Source organism: Talpa occidentalis, unplaced genomic scaffold (assembly GCF_014898055.3).
Source record: "Talpa occidentalis isolate TD23 unplaced genomic scaffold, MPIMG_talOcc4v2.1 talOcc4.2, whole genome shotgun sequence".
In the NCBI taxonomy this organism is placed as follows: domain Eukaryota; kingdom Metazoa; phylum Chordata; class Mammalia; order Eulipotyphla; family Talpidae; genus Talpa; species Talpa occidentalis.
The window spans coordinates 63527702-63543293 of NW_023602073.1; the positions used below are offsets into that span (position 1 = coordinate 63527702).

General features: G+C 50.4%; 1 long non-coding RNA gene across 1 annotated transcript in view; it reads left to right on the forward strand.

Annotated features, from left to right (window-relative positions):
* The window catches only part of LOC119252451 (uncharacterized), a 33470-nt gene that overhangs the window by 11780 nt on the left and 6098 nt on the right, over positions 1-15592 (forward strand). The window contains exons 3-4 of the long non-coding RNA XR_008553217.1: positions 12691-12931; positions 13506-13597. This is a non-coding gene — a long non-coding RNA (uncharacterized LOC119252451). The remainder of the gene's footprint in view (positions 1-12690; positions 12932-13505; positions 13598-15592) is intronic.

A 15592-nucleotide genomic window follows, 5' to 3' on the forward strand; every position in this document is an offset into this window, starting at 1 on the left:
GGTCCTTTCCTTATGTGGTAGGACTCTAACCTTCCCTAAACCCCGGTTATACCATCTCCCTTCTGAGCATCCCTGGCCAACTGCATTCAGCCAGGGGTCTGCAACCCCTGTCTCCCTAACTTGATCTGACAGTTCACTCAGTCTCTGAGGTGTCCCCTGAAGTCCCAAGCCTGCTCCCCATGCTTGGAAGACCCACTTCTCTTCCTTCTACATGTCCAGATTCTGCTCACCCCTCAAACCCTTTCCTCCTATGGCCAGGGATGTGCAAGTCATCCAGGGCCATCTCCCCCAAGCACAGAAGCCCCAGGAAGCACAGCAGTTTGGCTTCCACCCAGGCTCATCTTTACCCCTAAACGTGGCACCAAACTGGTGCCCTCCCTTTGGCATCGGGTCTTATATACCTAGGACAGACCTCCAGGAGATGTCTCCCCTCCCCAGAGACTAGACGCTCCTGAGGGCAGAGACTGAGGCTTCCATCTCCCTGTGCCTGGACAGGCGCCAGGGGAATCTTGAGCAGTAGATGGAGCCCATGGGGTTGTCCTCAGTGGAGCTTGGTGAAAGCTCCCACACTGGGGGCCTCCCTAGTGGTGCAAGGGGTTAAGACGCAACCTATGAAACTGTCTGCAGCCACTGCAGCATGAGTTCAAACCCTGGCCGGGCCAGGGAGCTACCCACATGGCACAGCAGACCTCTCCTGACTCGCCTGCTGCTCCCCTCAGCAGTGTACTTCAGTCAGTCTGCCTGTTCTGTTCCCCACTCTCTCTCTGGTGAATCCTCTCACCCTCCCACACCTCTGGCCTGTACCCCAGTTCTTGTATGCATAAATAATGCATACAAGACCCCAATGCTCTGACTTCCAACCCCATGCTACAAATTCCTCTCCTAGCACTTGCCTCTTAAAAAAAGAGACATTTTCTCTTCACCCTCTCATCTCATCTCCCTCTATGTACCACCTGCCACAAAACTCATCTAACAATCCCCCACCATGGTTATCTAATCCAAACTCATCACCCTGGCCTTCGGGATACCCTCAGTCTGCCCCTTCTTCTATATCCATGCTCATCTTCTATCATGTTATTTACCAATCTCCGTGCCTTTATCTGTGCTGTCCCTCCATCTGGAACACCCTTCCCAAATCTCTCCACCTGCAAAATCTCCTCATCCTTCAAGACTCAATTCAAATGCCACAGCCTTCCTTACTGTGCCCACCTACTTTCAAACTGGCCCTTATTGTGGAGGATTTTGCTTTTCCTTTCCTTATGGTATTTATTTCATACCATTTTATATCCTGGTGACTTACCCAAAATTCTACCACTTGTAACTAGTAAACAGAAAAAAGGCCTCTTGCTAATCATGGCTTTTTAACAGCTCATTGGTCATTTAGAGTGTCTACATAGTGGCCCTGGTTACTAGAAGTCTCTCTAGAGGAGATGCGGCTACATAGCATGCACACTGTCACTGTCCATCCTTTACTCATGGCAGACATCACTAATCAAATCAAATCACTCTTTCCCAAAATCCTGAGACATGGCTTTAGGTTCCTTCCCGTCTAGTGTTCCATGCCGCCCAATCATTCTCCATTCATCTTGAAATGGCAATCCCCAAACCCTTTAATAGAGGGTATTTTTTAAAATTCTGGATTCTAAATTTTATTTAGAATTCTATACATAAGCCACTTTGGAAAAATCAAGGCAACTTGAAACTGCAAAACTGCACCATTCTAAATTACCCTCTAGCTCTTATTGTACACATTTAGATTTTACAATAGCTACAATCCGTGTATAAACGCAACTTCTGTTCTGTTCTTGTCACTTAAGATTACTGCATACACATTTCCATGCAGTGAGATAAGCTCTGGAAACTTATTTTCTTATCACTTTCAGTGGCTACACAGTGCACTATCGTCTTAGTAGCTGGGATTACTTAGCCCTAATCATTGGGTTATTTCTGATTTCATAGCGCTATCAACAACATTAGCCACACAAATGAAAATTCAATCAAAGGAGAATTATGAGCACCTCATCACTAGAGCCATTCAAGCAGAGGCTAAAGGAATACCTTTAGAGCAATAGAGGTAGGGGGGTGTGAGATTGCACCAAAGATTGGAGCTTCTCTGTGTATTCTAACCCCTTAAATAAGTACTCAGAGCTGAAACACCTCATCTTAGCTCTGGGGACAGGTATTTCATAAACCTTAAGTCTTAGGCGATTTTCATGTGACTTTCAGTGACAACTTCAGCTGTTTTCCTGGTTGTATAGTCCTTTTCCTTAAATTTTATATGTATGTTTCATACTTACACCCATACTTAACTTCTGTCAACACACTGAACCTGAGGGTTTTTTTTCACATTCAAGGTTTTATGTTTTTATTTCTTTCTACTTTCATATCATTTTTGACTTAGAGAAAAGTTGCAAACATATGGAATATAGAGAGTTCCCATATACATTTCATCCAGATTATCCAGATAGCCCCTAAGATTAACATCTTGCATAATTCATAGTACAATGTTCAGATCCAGGAAATAAATCCTGATCTAATACTATGAACCAACCTAGAAATCTTAATTGAATTCCCCCAGTTTTCCCACTAACATCCTTTTTTTGGTTCAGGATTCACTCAAGGTTCCCCTGTCCCTTTAGTCTCCTCTAATCGGTGTCAGATCCTCAGTTCTTTATCTTTGATGACCTAACCACTCACTTCTAAAGATGTTCTGTTGTAGAATGTTCCTCTATTTAGGTTATTCTGGTGTTTTCTCACCATCAGATTGAGGGCATGCATTTTGTGTCAGCAACCACAGAGATGATACGCCCTCTCTATGCACGACATCAAGAGCTACCTGATCTGGATGTGTCTTATTACTGTTGACTTCACCTTACTAACCTGCTTAAGGTGAGCTCCACTAGATTTCTCGACTGTATAGTTATTTTCTTTCCCTTGATAAGTAATTAGTGTCTTCTGGGGAAATACCTTGAGACCATGCCAGCATTATGTCTCTCACAGTTCTTCTGCCCACTAATCTTAACATTTTAAAAAAAGATTTATTTATTTATGCATAGAAGAGCTGGGATACAGGCCAGAGGTGTGAAGGGTTAGAGAATTCACCAGAGACAGAGTGGGGAACAGAACAGGCAGACTGACTGAAATACACTGCTGAGGGGAGCAGCGGGAGAGTCCGGAGAGGTCTGCTGCGCCATGTGGGTTGCTCCCTGGCTGGGGATTGAACGTGTGCTGCAGAGGCTGCGGACAGCTTCATAGGTTGCGTCTTAACCCCTTGCGCCACCAGGGAGGCCCTAATCTTAACATTTGCTAATGGAAAACTGCCTGTAGTAGTTATGATGGTGTTTGTCTAAAGGAGCGTTTCTATCTCCACCATCCTTCTGCATTTATTAAGTGGAAATCTATTATAAGGAAGAGTTGAATTCAAGGTTTTAAAGCGAATGCTTCCTTGCCAAAATATCCCCTTGTGGAACTCATGCCACACAGGAAGGTGCTTTATTTTTGTTTAATCACACAGCCCTCATAAAAATGCCCCACGATAGATTGCCTTATCCCCTTTCCACACAGGGGTCCACTTTAGCTGTCTAGATCTCTAACATCTGGAAATCAATCTCTGCATATAAATGGATAAACAGACATCATTTTCCCCTGGTCTGTCAATTAATGTGCCTTTGCATATAGACGACTGTCTGCTTGTCAGGCCTAGGTGGATTGGGGGATGCCCTGGATGGATGGGGGAGGGGCTGTCACATTGCAGTCTAGTTTCAGGAAGCGGGAGGATGGAGCAGAGCCTTGGGGTTAGCTAGAATCTGGGACCCAAACACCACTAGGACCTTTTCTCTGCTTCTTCTTCCTACTCTGCTCTTTCCTCCCCCTCCTATCCTCCTTTTCCCCTCCTTCCTCTTCTCACCCTCCTCCCCTCTCCTTTCTTCTCCTCTTTCTCTCTGTAGGCTGACTTTCTCTTCCTAACTGACCACTCGCAGCTGAGTTTTAGACTCCAGAGAAAGAATGAAACCAAAATTCTCAGGGAAGTTCTCTGATTGGCCCATCTTGACGCAAGTGCCCACTCCTGAACCAATCACCGTGACCACAGGCAGGAGCCTGCAAGCATTTGGCAGCTCCCTTGGCAAGCATTTTGAAAGGCAAGGGCCGGGACAGTTCCCAGAAAAAGTAAGGGATGACTCTGCGCAAGGAATCTTAGAGCTGTCCATGCAGGTTTGTCCCTGATGGCATAGGGACCCTGCTTCTAACTTGTCATCCATCCCTCTGCACATAATGAAGAATGTGCAAAGTGACTTGCAAGTTACTTGCACTTGACTTGAGAAGAAGTGACTTGCACAGTCTCCACCTCTAACTGATCCTGGACAATTCACCTCCTGTCTCTGAATCTGAGACTCCTTGACTGTAATGTGGGGATAATAACCCTGCCAGCAGGATTGCTGTAATAATTCGATAAGACCATGCTGACGAGAGTGCTAGCATGCAGCCGGCCTTCAATACCTGTCAGCTGAGTCAAAGGCTTCAACTTGGGCAGGGGGCTGGAGATGGCTGAAGAAGTAAAAGGATCCGTGGGGGCACTGATCATGGTGCTTCTTGACCTGAGTTCCGGTTAGGTGCGTCTGTGAGAAACCTGCACCATCTGCTCATGATCAGTGTACTGGGTGCGTCTAGCCAGTAAGCCCTCGTGGCACAGGGTCAGTAGGTGCTCCGAACTGCAACTTTAAGCAAAACCAGGTCTTTGAATAATGCTCTTTTGTTCAACCTTGACTGGGATTCTTTTTCTCTCTTTTTAAAATTAATTAATTTTTAATTGAGGTAATATCTGGACACCCCCATCAGGTATTGCCATTGTAGGGCACCCATCGCCAAATCACCCATAGTCCATTGTGCTTCCTTCCCTCTTTGTTGTCACTTCACCCCCACCCCTCCTCCCTCTGGATGCTTCAGTTCTGTGCTCAACTTTCTTTAATATTATCTTTATCTGACTCTTAACTTAGTTATGCTATAATCCACATGTCAGTGACACCATCTGATATTTATCTTTCTCCTGACTTATGTCACTGAGCATGATCCCTTCCAGTTCCATCCATGTTGCCACCAATGGCATGAGTTTATCTTTTTGATCACTGAATAATATTCCATCATGTATACAGACCACATCTTCTCTATTCACTCATTTGTGTGGGGGCACTTAGGTTGTTTCCATAATTTAGCTATAATAAATAATGCTATAATAAACATGGAGGTGCCAGTTTCCTTTCAAACTAGTGTTTTTGAATTTTTTGAGTCTGTGCCTAGCAGTGGAATTACTGGGTATATGACAGATCCATTTTTAATGTTTTGAGACACCTCCATACACCTCCATACTTCCAGGCTCTGGAAACCAGCATTATTTTTCTCACCAACTTATTTAATCCTGAAATGATATTGAACAAAATGACATTATTTGAGGACCTGCTGTGCTTCAATGAAAAGTCTTACAGAGTCACACTTAAAAAAGAAGAGGAAAGAAACGGAAGGAAGACACTACACCTGTCCTCAGAGAACCCCAAAGATGAAGGGGGTGGCAATTCCTGCTCAGGGAGAGAGTCCGGGCTGAGGGGGAGACTGCAGGCTCACTTGTGACAACGTCCACTGGGCAGAGAGGCAGAGACAGCACTAGTTGAACTAAAGATGCGCCTGTCTTCTTTGAACAGCCATGTATTTATCATAATATTTTAGCGCCGATATGTAGCAGACATATCACACCTATGATTTCATGGACACCAAGGATTGAGACGGGCTCCCAACCAAACAGCGTCAGGAAGCCACAGAATGACAGCCTGAAATCCTTGTCTCCTAGGAGTTTGTCTCTTGGGCAGGCCACCTCCAAGAGGAGCAGAGTCTGCAGTTTCCAGAGGGTCCCAGGGGCCCCATCCTGGTAGTGTTTAGGTGTTAGAGTTCTCCTCCTCCTGGGCCCCATCAGGAGGGGTGGTCCCCCCTACCATGAGCTACCCAGGCATTCCGGCCCACCTGTGCCTTCCCACCCCCAGCCGAGGTGTGGCCATCTCCATTTGACTTGACAAGGCAGGACAACTGTGGGGGCGCCAGGTCCATGCTCTGTCCACACTGCCGGCCCCATTTGTTCCCCAACTGCTGTCCCTTTTCTCCAGAAATGGTACCATGCACAAGTCAGAGCTGGAGTGAAACTCGCACGAGCTCACCTGTACCACCCTATAGCGGGATCTGAGTGTGTTGCACGCCAAGCATGCGGGCAGTGCGCTGTTTTTTGATAACGTGAAGGTCTACTTTATTGGCAACTTAGGTTTCAAAGCACATTATTTTTAAACTCCTGAATTTGAAGACAAGCAGCCGAGGTTAGATAATATAGTTTTCCAAAGCTGCATATACTCATTGAGAACTCAGTTTTTCTGCTTGAAGCACAAAAGCAACTTCCTGAAACTCTTAGGCAGGAGCATTACTGTGCTGACAGTCTCTGGGGAGATGAACTGATCGATCTCAGTTGGTAACTTTCGTTATTTGCTCCCTCTTGCTAAGTGTTTAAAAAATTCTAGAACAGACGTACTTTTCTAGTCTGACACCAACAAAAGTCTCCTGAGTAGCACATACCACATATTGGAATCCACCCTCATCCTTCTCCCGATCATGCTCTTGGGCGTGCAGGCTGCGCCGGTGCCGTCACTGGCAGGAAGAGGCTTGAGTGCATTGAGCTGTAAGCACCTAAAAGTTGTCTTTTTTTTTTAATTCTTTTTTTTAAAGATTTACTTATTTATGTTTACAAGAACTGGGGTACAGGCCAGAGGTGTGGGGGTGAGAGAATTCACCAGAGACAGTGTGGGGAATAGAAAAGGCAGGCTGACTGAAATACACTGCTGAGGGGAGCAGCAGGTGAGACAGGAGAGGTCTGCTGCACCACGTGGGTCACCTCCCTGGCCAGGGATCGAACTTGTGCTGCAGTGGCTATGGCTAGCTTCAAAACGCTGTACTTAACCCCCTGTGCTACCAGGGAGGCCCCTACATGTTGTCTTGATGAGCTCATTCATGTTGATCAGATATAAGGAACTTGATTTTACCCAGGACTGGAAGCTGCTTCTCGCCCTTGTAGCATTCTATTATCACCTGTAGGACGCTGCTTTCAAATTAATGGGACATCTACTCTCCACTGGGAGGCGCGGTGCAACTTGAGGGTCTCCCATGGCCTGGCCTGGGAAGCAGGTGCAGGGGCCCACAGCTCTGCGCAGTGGTGGCAGTGGCTTTGGGACCCATTGACATGAATGTCAAACCCTCTCTCCAACCACTCAGTTACCTGCGTTGTTCCCCAAATCCAGAACCAACAGAGCTACTTTATGGAGGGTCGCTCAGATCTCAACTCTTAATCACAGGGCTTGGTAGAAGTGAGTGAAAGAAGGGGACTCCCCGGTTTCTGTGATACCCAGAGACTCAGCGGGATAGGGATGCCTCATCCCAGGGAGAGGTGGATTCAATCTACACAGCAGTGGCCAGGTCCACCCTTCTGTTGCCCATGTCATAGATGGAATGGTGGACCCCAGAAAGCCACACAGACTGCGACTCTCTGAGGACTGGAATCCAGTCCTGGAGGGACTGCGCTGACCTGGAGGGAAAGGAACCTGGCTGTCAGGTCTCACTGGGTCAAGGAAAGAGCCTTAGCTCTGAAGCCAGAGGAACCTGGGCTCAAGTCCCAGCCCACCTCTGGCTAGCTGTATGACGTCAGACAAGTCACTGAGCTTCAGTTTCTCCCTCAATTTGGGAGGGAGGGATAGTGTGACCCACTGCTGAGTTCTTCATGATGAATACAGATTAAGCAGGTAAAGAGAGTGAGGAAACATTTATGGCAAGAAAAAAAGCAAAAGCAAAGGGCCTGAGGTAGGGAAGATGAAATAATGGGGTGAGTAGAGCTAGAATACAGCAGTGAGAGGGGCCTGCCAAGGGAGGCAGAGATACAACCACCAGAGCTGAGGCCTTGAGACTTTTTTTGACTACATAAATAAATACATGTATACGTATATAGGGTACACTTGATGCACCCTAATTTTTCTATTCTTTTTGTTTCAAAGTGATGGTTAGTGGGTTGTGAGCAACAATTTGAAAAAATGCTGACCTCTGTGGCCATGAGCACATGGGGGAGCATGTGAATACACACACACACACACACACACAATCTTACACTATTAGCTACCATTTTGCACACAAGTGACTGATCACAAATGTCTGGAGAGTGGGTCGTGTCTCTTCTTCTGTGCCCCCCCACGGTGGAATGCACAATGTTCAAAACATATTGGTTAATTGAGGGTAAAGCCTGGGTGAGCAGGGGGACCTCCACATTTGGAGGTTTAAATCACCTGAGGAGGCCCTCCCTGGTGGTGCAGGGATTGAAGTCTCAGTGCTATCAAACTATTACCAGCCACTGCAGCCTGAGTTGCCCAGCCAAGGAGCTACCCACATGGTACAGCAGACCTCTCCTGTCTCACCTGCTGCTCCCCTCAGCAGTGTGTTTCAGTAGATCCGTCTGTTCTGCTCCCCATTCCGTCTCTGGTGAATCTTCTCACCTCCCCCCAATTCTGGCCTACACCCCTGTTCTTGTATGCATAAATAAATAAAATAAATCTTTAAATAAATAAATAAATCACCTGAGGAGGACCCACTGACCACAAAAATCTCTAACTTTGGCTTCAGCCCCTCAACCTGGGCAAACTGAACAGGGACACCCACAAGTAGTAAGCACCACGTCTCAGGTTTAAGGTGATGGTGGTGGCTTCTCCCAGGGCTCTCACGAGGATTTGAAGAGCAGTTGTACATGGAGCCCTTGGCTCGGTGCCTGGCCCCAGGAATAGCCCAGCACGTATGCTGTGCTCAGCGTACGCCCGGTACTGCTGCATCCCTTCATGTCTGCCAGTCCACTTAATCTTACAAGGACCTGATAAGGTTAACACTGTATCATTCCTATTTACAGGAAAGGAAATAGAGGCTAAGAGATGCCCAAGGTCACAAAGTTCAGAAATGACAGAACAAGGGCCCCAATACAGGTGAACTAGACCTCAACCACTGTGCATATGCAGCTCAGAACACTCTGGATTCATGGTGGCTCTTGGTATAAATTTTGCCAAAGAGGATGCTAAATCGATTCATCCTTAATGTCTTTTGCAAACCTGACATCCTGGGACTCTGAGGGCTGCATATGCCCTTCACCCCCACCTCCTGTCCCAGAACAGAAAGGGACAGGGAGAGGGTGGGGCCCCCGCAGGGGAAGTTGATGCTATTGATGGTGAAGGTGATGACAGGCGGGTTCTGACTGCTGCTGCAGTTGGTGACAAGCAGGAGAAAGAATAAGGGGCCTGGAACCAAGTAGTGAGAGTCCACTCCCGCCAGGGCTGCTGAGACAGAAGGGGGTTCCTATCTCAGAAATCCGTCCTGCACCTAAAACCTTCCCACCTGGTCTCTCAGCCTCCTAACCTCCCCACCCCCCACAACCACAGGTACATTTCACCCCAGATGAATGCTCCAGTGAAGGCACAAAGATGGAGTCCAAGCAGGTAGGAAACAGACTATTGCTCAGGGCAGGAAGAGTTCAGCCCATCGGCACTAAGCAGCTGGCAGGACATCTTCAGAGGCCAGAACTTAGAAGGAGCCAAATGCACTTTGACTCCCAGTGACAGTGGGTTGGGTGCCTGCCTTTCCTGGCACCCCAATGACCTTCAGCAGGGGACGCTTCCGGACAGGGAGGAGGGAGAAGCTATGGCCATGACATCAGGCAGCCTGGAAGCACCAGTCAGTAGCCTGGTCCTCTCTGGACAACCTGCAGGGGAGTCATCAGAGGGCAGTGGTCACCAAGTTCAGTGCTATCAAACTATTACCAGCCACTGCAGCCTGAGTTGCCCAGCCAAGGAGCTCCCCACATGGCACAGCAGACCTCTCCTGTCTCACCTGCTGCTCCCCTCAGCTGCTCCCCTCAGTGGCTGGTAATAGTTTGATAGCACTCCCGCCTCCGTGTAGCCTGCAGATCCAGGCTGGAATGGGGAAGGAAGCCCCCCAGGTCCCCTCCCTTGGAATGGGGCATTTGAATCTCCCCACCTCTGGAAGGCGACCTGCCAGTAACCCTGGGCAACCACAGGCCCCAGGGGAGCTCACCTATGTACAGCTGACTGGTTTTGTCCCCAAAGGTGCTGTCATCCTGTCTGTGTGGACTAAAGACACAGACTAAGGAGGCAGCTGCAGAGCAACTGTACCCCCATTTCTGAGGTCTGAGTCAACCCATCAGAACTGCCCCCTTTTGCCTCCCTCCTGTTTCTCTTGTACCCCCGTCTCCAGCCTCTTGCTCAGAGTGAGGCATCTGGCAGGTTCTCCATAAGCCTTGTCCATCAGGGGGTCAACCATTCGAGGGCAGGGGGGAAGCTCCCAGGCAGGGAGGGTCTTCTCCCTGGTGAGACAGAAGCTGCCCTTGGGCTCTGGGCTCAGGTTGAATCTAATACAGCTGTCTATGACTGTGGAGGCCCTGGCTTTGGAAGGTTGTGTCCAACCCCATCTGGCTCAGGTCAAACTTCTAGTTGGTGATGGCCAAGTCCTGGGTCTGGTCCCTGAGGAGACTGCCCTTGGGGGTGGCCCTCAGGAGGCTGGGACCCAGCAACCACCCTCAGCAGGAAGGAAATTAGACACCTAGCTTGCTCCTGCTCTGGCCCACTGCCTACCGCCAGACATCAGAGCGTGGAGGTTTTCCAAAGGCAGGCTGTGCCCCTCCCAAAACTGGAGCAGAAGAGAGGGGCAGTATGGACTGGGGAAGACTTTGAATAGGATTGTTGGGGGGCTGGGAGAAACCTCAGAGGAAAGACTACAAGTTAGCAGAGTGTGAGACCCTTAGACCAAGTGAGTTGGGTGGGACTCTGAAACTTAGGAGTTAGAGTCGGGGACAAATGGGGGGCGTAGAGCTTGCCGAGGCTGCCAGGAGGTAAAGATAACTGCATAGCCTCCCATCTCAGTTTCAGCCTCCCCACTTCCTGCGTGTCACATTTCCAACCTCAGAGGACCCCCTGTGTGCAGCTCACGCCACCATGGACCCCTCTAACATATCGAATCACAGCTCTCAGGTCCCATTGGTGGGGGGTGAAGTCAGTCTAGGGGTTCGCGATGAGGGCTCTTTTTAAAATGCAACTGATTGGAAATGACTAGATCAGGGTGCAGCTCAGATAACATGGCTATGCAGCACTTTCCATGCGCGTGTGCGTGTGTCCTGGCTCATGATGCAAAATGCTAAAGGACCCCCCCCCACACACAGGAATAGCCACACCATACATGCGCAGGCACACACTTGAACCCCACACCCAGCCATGTCTGCCCTGCACCCCAGGCATCTGTGCATGTCTCCATGAGCAGGGCAGGAAGGCCCCCACAAGCCTCTTCCCTCCAGCCCCCACCCTTCCTGGCCCTGTCCTCCCACCCTTCCTCCATGTCATCCTCCCTCTCCTCTTCCTCCCTTCTTTTCTTCTCTTCCCCCCCACCCCCTACCCGGGCTGCCCCTTTAAGTCCTGGCTGAGAGAGAGCCCTGGACCTCCTCTCAGCAGGGGTCTGGGCCCTGGAAGGCCCTCCAGGTGCTATTTCCAAGGCAGAGAGAAGGCAGAGTTATCTGACTTAGCTCAAGACATTTGACATCAGCCCAGTCCTGCTGCCATGTGGACCTGCACAGCACCACCCCCCACAACCCGCCACCCCACCAACAATTTCTCCCCTGGAGAAAGTGGCTCCACTTGGCAGTGGGGCCTAGAAATTTGCAGAAATTTCCCCCTGTTGTTGGGCAGTCTTCCCTTTAAGGCGCCAGGCTGTTCTAGAGGAGTCAGAAATGCATCCTCCTGAGACCTTTGTGTGCTGGGTGGAGGTAGCAGGGGGCCAGCAGGTAAGACAGGTTGTGAGGAGGGGTCCTTTGGACTGAGCTGAGCTTGGCCGTAGATCCAGTCTCCTAGGGTGGGGGTGTGGGGCGTGCTGGGGATTAGGTGACAGGAAGGTAGTTCTATATCTCATGCTCAGGTTTATCAAAGGCCAGAGAATCTAATCACTAGAGCCTGGATAAGGAGCAGGAACCTGGCCTTTTCCCAGTGTCCCAAACCAAACACTGATAATGGGTCCAGGAAACTCCAGGACTGACTCACCCTCTTGCCTCATGGGCCCTAACTGGGCCTCAGATGGACATGGTATGGTCCCAGCCATGATGGTGGGACAGCCAATCTACTTTGGATTCTGGAGGGTGTGCCTGGGAATGGCAGTGCCCACCCTTCCAGGACTTTCCCTCTGCTCAGGGTTCCTCCTGTGGGTCACCTAGGGCTGGTGGAAGCCAGAGGGCCCAGGGCAGGGAGCTGGATGGCCAGTCACACCAACTGTCCTGACACCCCTGTGTCTGGAGGGCTTGACTGCATATGCCCACTGTACAGGGAACCCAAGGCCTGGAGCAGGCAGGGGGACCCATAACCTCAGGGAGGGAGGAGAGGAGAGGCTGAGCATGCTCCTGGAAGTCACTCTTGTTGCTTTCTTGACTCAACCCCCCCTGATCCTGAGGGTGTCTGGGAGTGTCTGGCTGACCTTTAGCTAGCTTCCTGCCAAGTCCAGGGCCCTCCCCTCCACCCCACCCAGATTCCAAGAAGCTGAGGCTCCAGGGGGACTTCTGAGGGTCTTACCTTTGTCCCTTTGCAGGAGGACTTGTGGCCACTGCTCAGTGTCGATCCAAGGCTCCAATGGCTGACCCTCCAGAGACTCTGCCTGCGTGGGCGCCTACTCCACAGCCTCTGCTGACCTCCCCCGGCCTACTCCGGACATTAACCTCCTGCATACTTGCAGCCCTGTGGCCTCACCTCCCAAAGCCCTGGGGGTGGGGTATCAATGCTCAAGTCCTCCCTGGTCACAGACCCAGCAAAGAGCAGACACCAAGCCACAGGTGCCCGAGTAGCAAAGCTGGGGTCTCCTATAAGGCCTGGTCTGGCCCTGGAATATGAGGGCAGTTCCCCAATGAACCCTGCTTTTTAGCCTCTGGCCCTGGGATGGGTCACGATGTCCAGGGGCTGTTCCTCCAGGCCTCCAAGTCAAATCTATATATCTCTTTCCCCCACCCACCACTTTCTTTTCCTGTGTCAATGAAAGCATCCATCCCTCCAGGGCCTGAATAAAAAGCAGCCCCCTTACCTCAGAAACCAACTTGATTCCTCCTTTCCCACACCCTCCTCCCCATCATTTCCACTGCTAATGCCCTGTTGGGTCTACTCCAGAATATAGGACACCCCCAAATCTGTCCCTTTCCACTACTTCCCATGGCCTAGAAGTCACGCTCATCTGCCCTAGATTAATTGCAGCCTCCCAATAGGTCTCCCTAATTCCACCCTTTCCAACCTTCTCCCTCCAGTGCCTGGGTCCCTGTACATTAATAACCCCGTGAGAATGAGCATCATGACAACTGCCACTGGGAGCTTGAGTGATGCTCTCACTCAGCTGAGCTCCCCAACCTGTCTCCACAGGAGCTCCACGCAGGCTGTGGGCAGGAATGTCCACCCCCCAGAGGAACTGGGGCCCAAGAGAGGCCAAGAGAAGGATCTACCTGGTGAGCAAGGTAAGTGTTAAGGAGGCTTCCTATCCACCACTTGCAGGGAGTAAAGCTTCTGGAAGAACTGGCTGAAGGTCCCAGGGCCATTATCACCCCTCACGATCCATGTCCCACAGAGAACCCACGCCAAGTCCTGTCTCTTCTCTCCTGTCACCTCTGTTTTCACAAGAGCTGGTACCTCCAAATTCAGGACAGCCTCAGACTAAAGACAAACATCCGCTGAATGAATGGACAGTTTGGATTTTGATTAAATGAGCCAAGGACTCCGATATCAGATAAGGGTTGAGAGGGCGAGGATGCTGCAATTGTTTCTATAGAAAGCCCTGTGGTTTCTGGCCAGCTATTAGGTCCCAAGAACCAGAAGGGCCATTGGAGTGAATACTAATGCAGCTAAAGCATGTAGCAGAAGTGCCACGTCTAGAACAAAGAAGGCTTTGTGCTGAAGGAAGGTGAAGGTTGGGCCTGGGTCGGGCCTGCATAAGGCCCTTGGTTCTGGATCAAGCTAGAGTGCAGAGGCATGGCCACCTGATTATGGCAAAAGAACTGCGTTCTGGTGAAAAGATCTGCCACTTGCCGAGCACTTCCTATGGGCAGCTCTTCTGTGACTATCACCATTTCATGAGGGAGGCACTGTTATTATTCTATGTCACAGAGGGGTGGTTAGTTAGCAGTGGCAACGCCAACTTTCGAAGTCCTGCACCCTTGAGAGAGACTAGAATTAGCTGAGTGTGGATCCAGGGGCAGAATTAGGACCCGATGAGAGGCAATTTGGAGACATCATAAGACCAGAGTGGAGGGAGGGCTTGTGAGGTAGTGAGCTCCCCATTCAGGAAGTGTATGAGCAGAAACCTGATAAATATCTCTAGGAATCCTGTCAAAGGATTTCTGGATGGATCCTGTGGATTCTGTCCTGGACTCTTGAAACTGCAGAGGCAGAGCCATGAGGACCCACACAGACCCCCTCATTCCTACCTCAGCATTCCCTCCACCTCAGCCTCCACAGTCTTTCTAGAGATGCAGGGGTCCCTCATCAACTTCTTCCTCTACCTCTAAGTATGACTCCTCTTTAAGGTATCTCTCAGAGAGCACCCCTTGGTTCAGAGAGGGTCTGCCCTGGTCTGATTGGGCCTCTCGTAAGGTTGAGATGCCCGCCTGGTGAGGGCAACAGGGACATAGTGAGGCCGGCCTCATCCTGCACACCACTTTACAGAATGGGCACCATTCTGAGGCACCAAGAGTGTCAGAGCAAAAGAGTCTGAGTGGAAGTTGGCAGGCCCTGGGGGAGAGCAAGTTCACCTTGTAGTTAACGAGGCAGAGCCAGTAGCTGAGATTTCAAAAGGATTCCTGAGTGGGAACTCTGGAATGTGGTCCCTGGTGACGCACCCTCAGGAGGGCAAACCTAGCACCCTCCCCCTGCCACCCACCTGCGAGAACTGAGCCCCTTTAGGCCAGGCTGGGAGCTGGGGGGAGTGGGAGGGGTACACACGACTGGCATCCTGCCCCAGCTCAAGCCACTAATTAACTTCATGACCTGAGGCAAGTCACTTCACCTCTTGGCCCACTTCCTCCTCTGTGCAGCGGAGATAACATCCTGCCCGGTGAGCCTGAAAGAGATAAATGGCGCACAGGGCACTGCAAACGGCTGCCTGTGTTTATGTGAACCTAAAGTGCTGTCATTACCCAGGGTGGGCTTGGGGAGGGCCCCTCCTGGTCTGACCTGAAATGTCACTCCCAGACAGGATGCTGGCTCCTCTCCCTTCCTGAGGGCAGCTCAGCTGGTGGGTAGGGCCTGTTTCCAAAGGAGAGAACTGAGCACTCAGCAAACATGCGCAGATGCCAGCACTGATCTTTGGGCAATGATGCCGATGGAAAGGGATTCCCTTGGCACACCACGCCCTGATGGCAGCAGCCAGCTCCAACACAGGAGCAGGGTGGCCTTCCTGGGTATCCCTCCCACCCGCCCTTCCCGCCAGGAAAGCCATCTCATCACACCCACCAGCT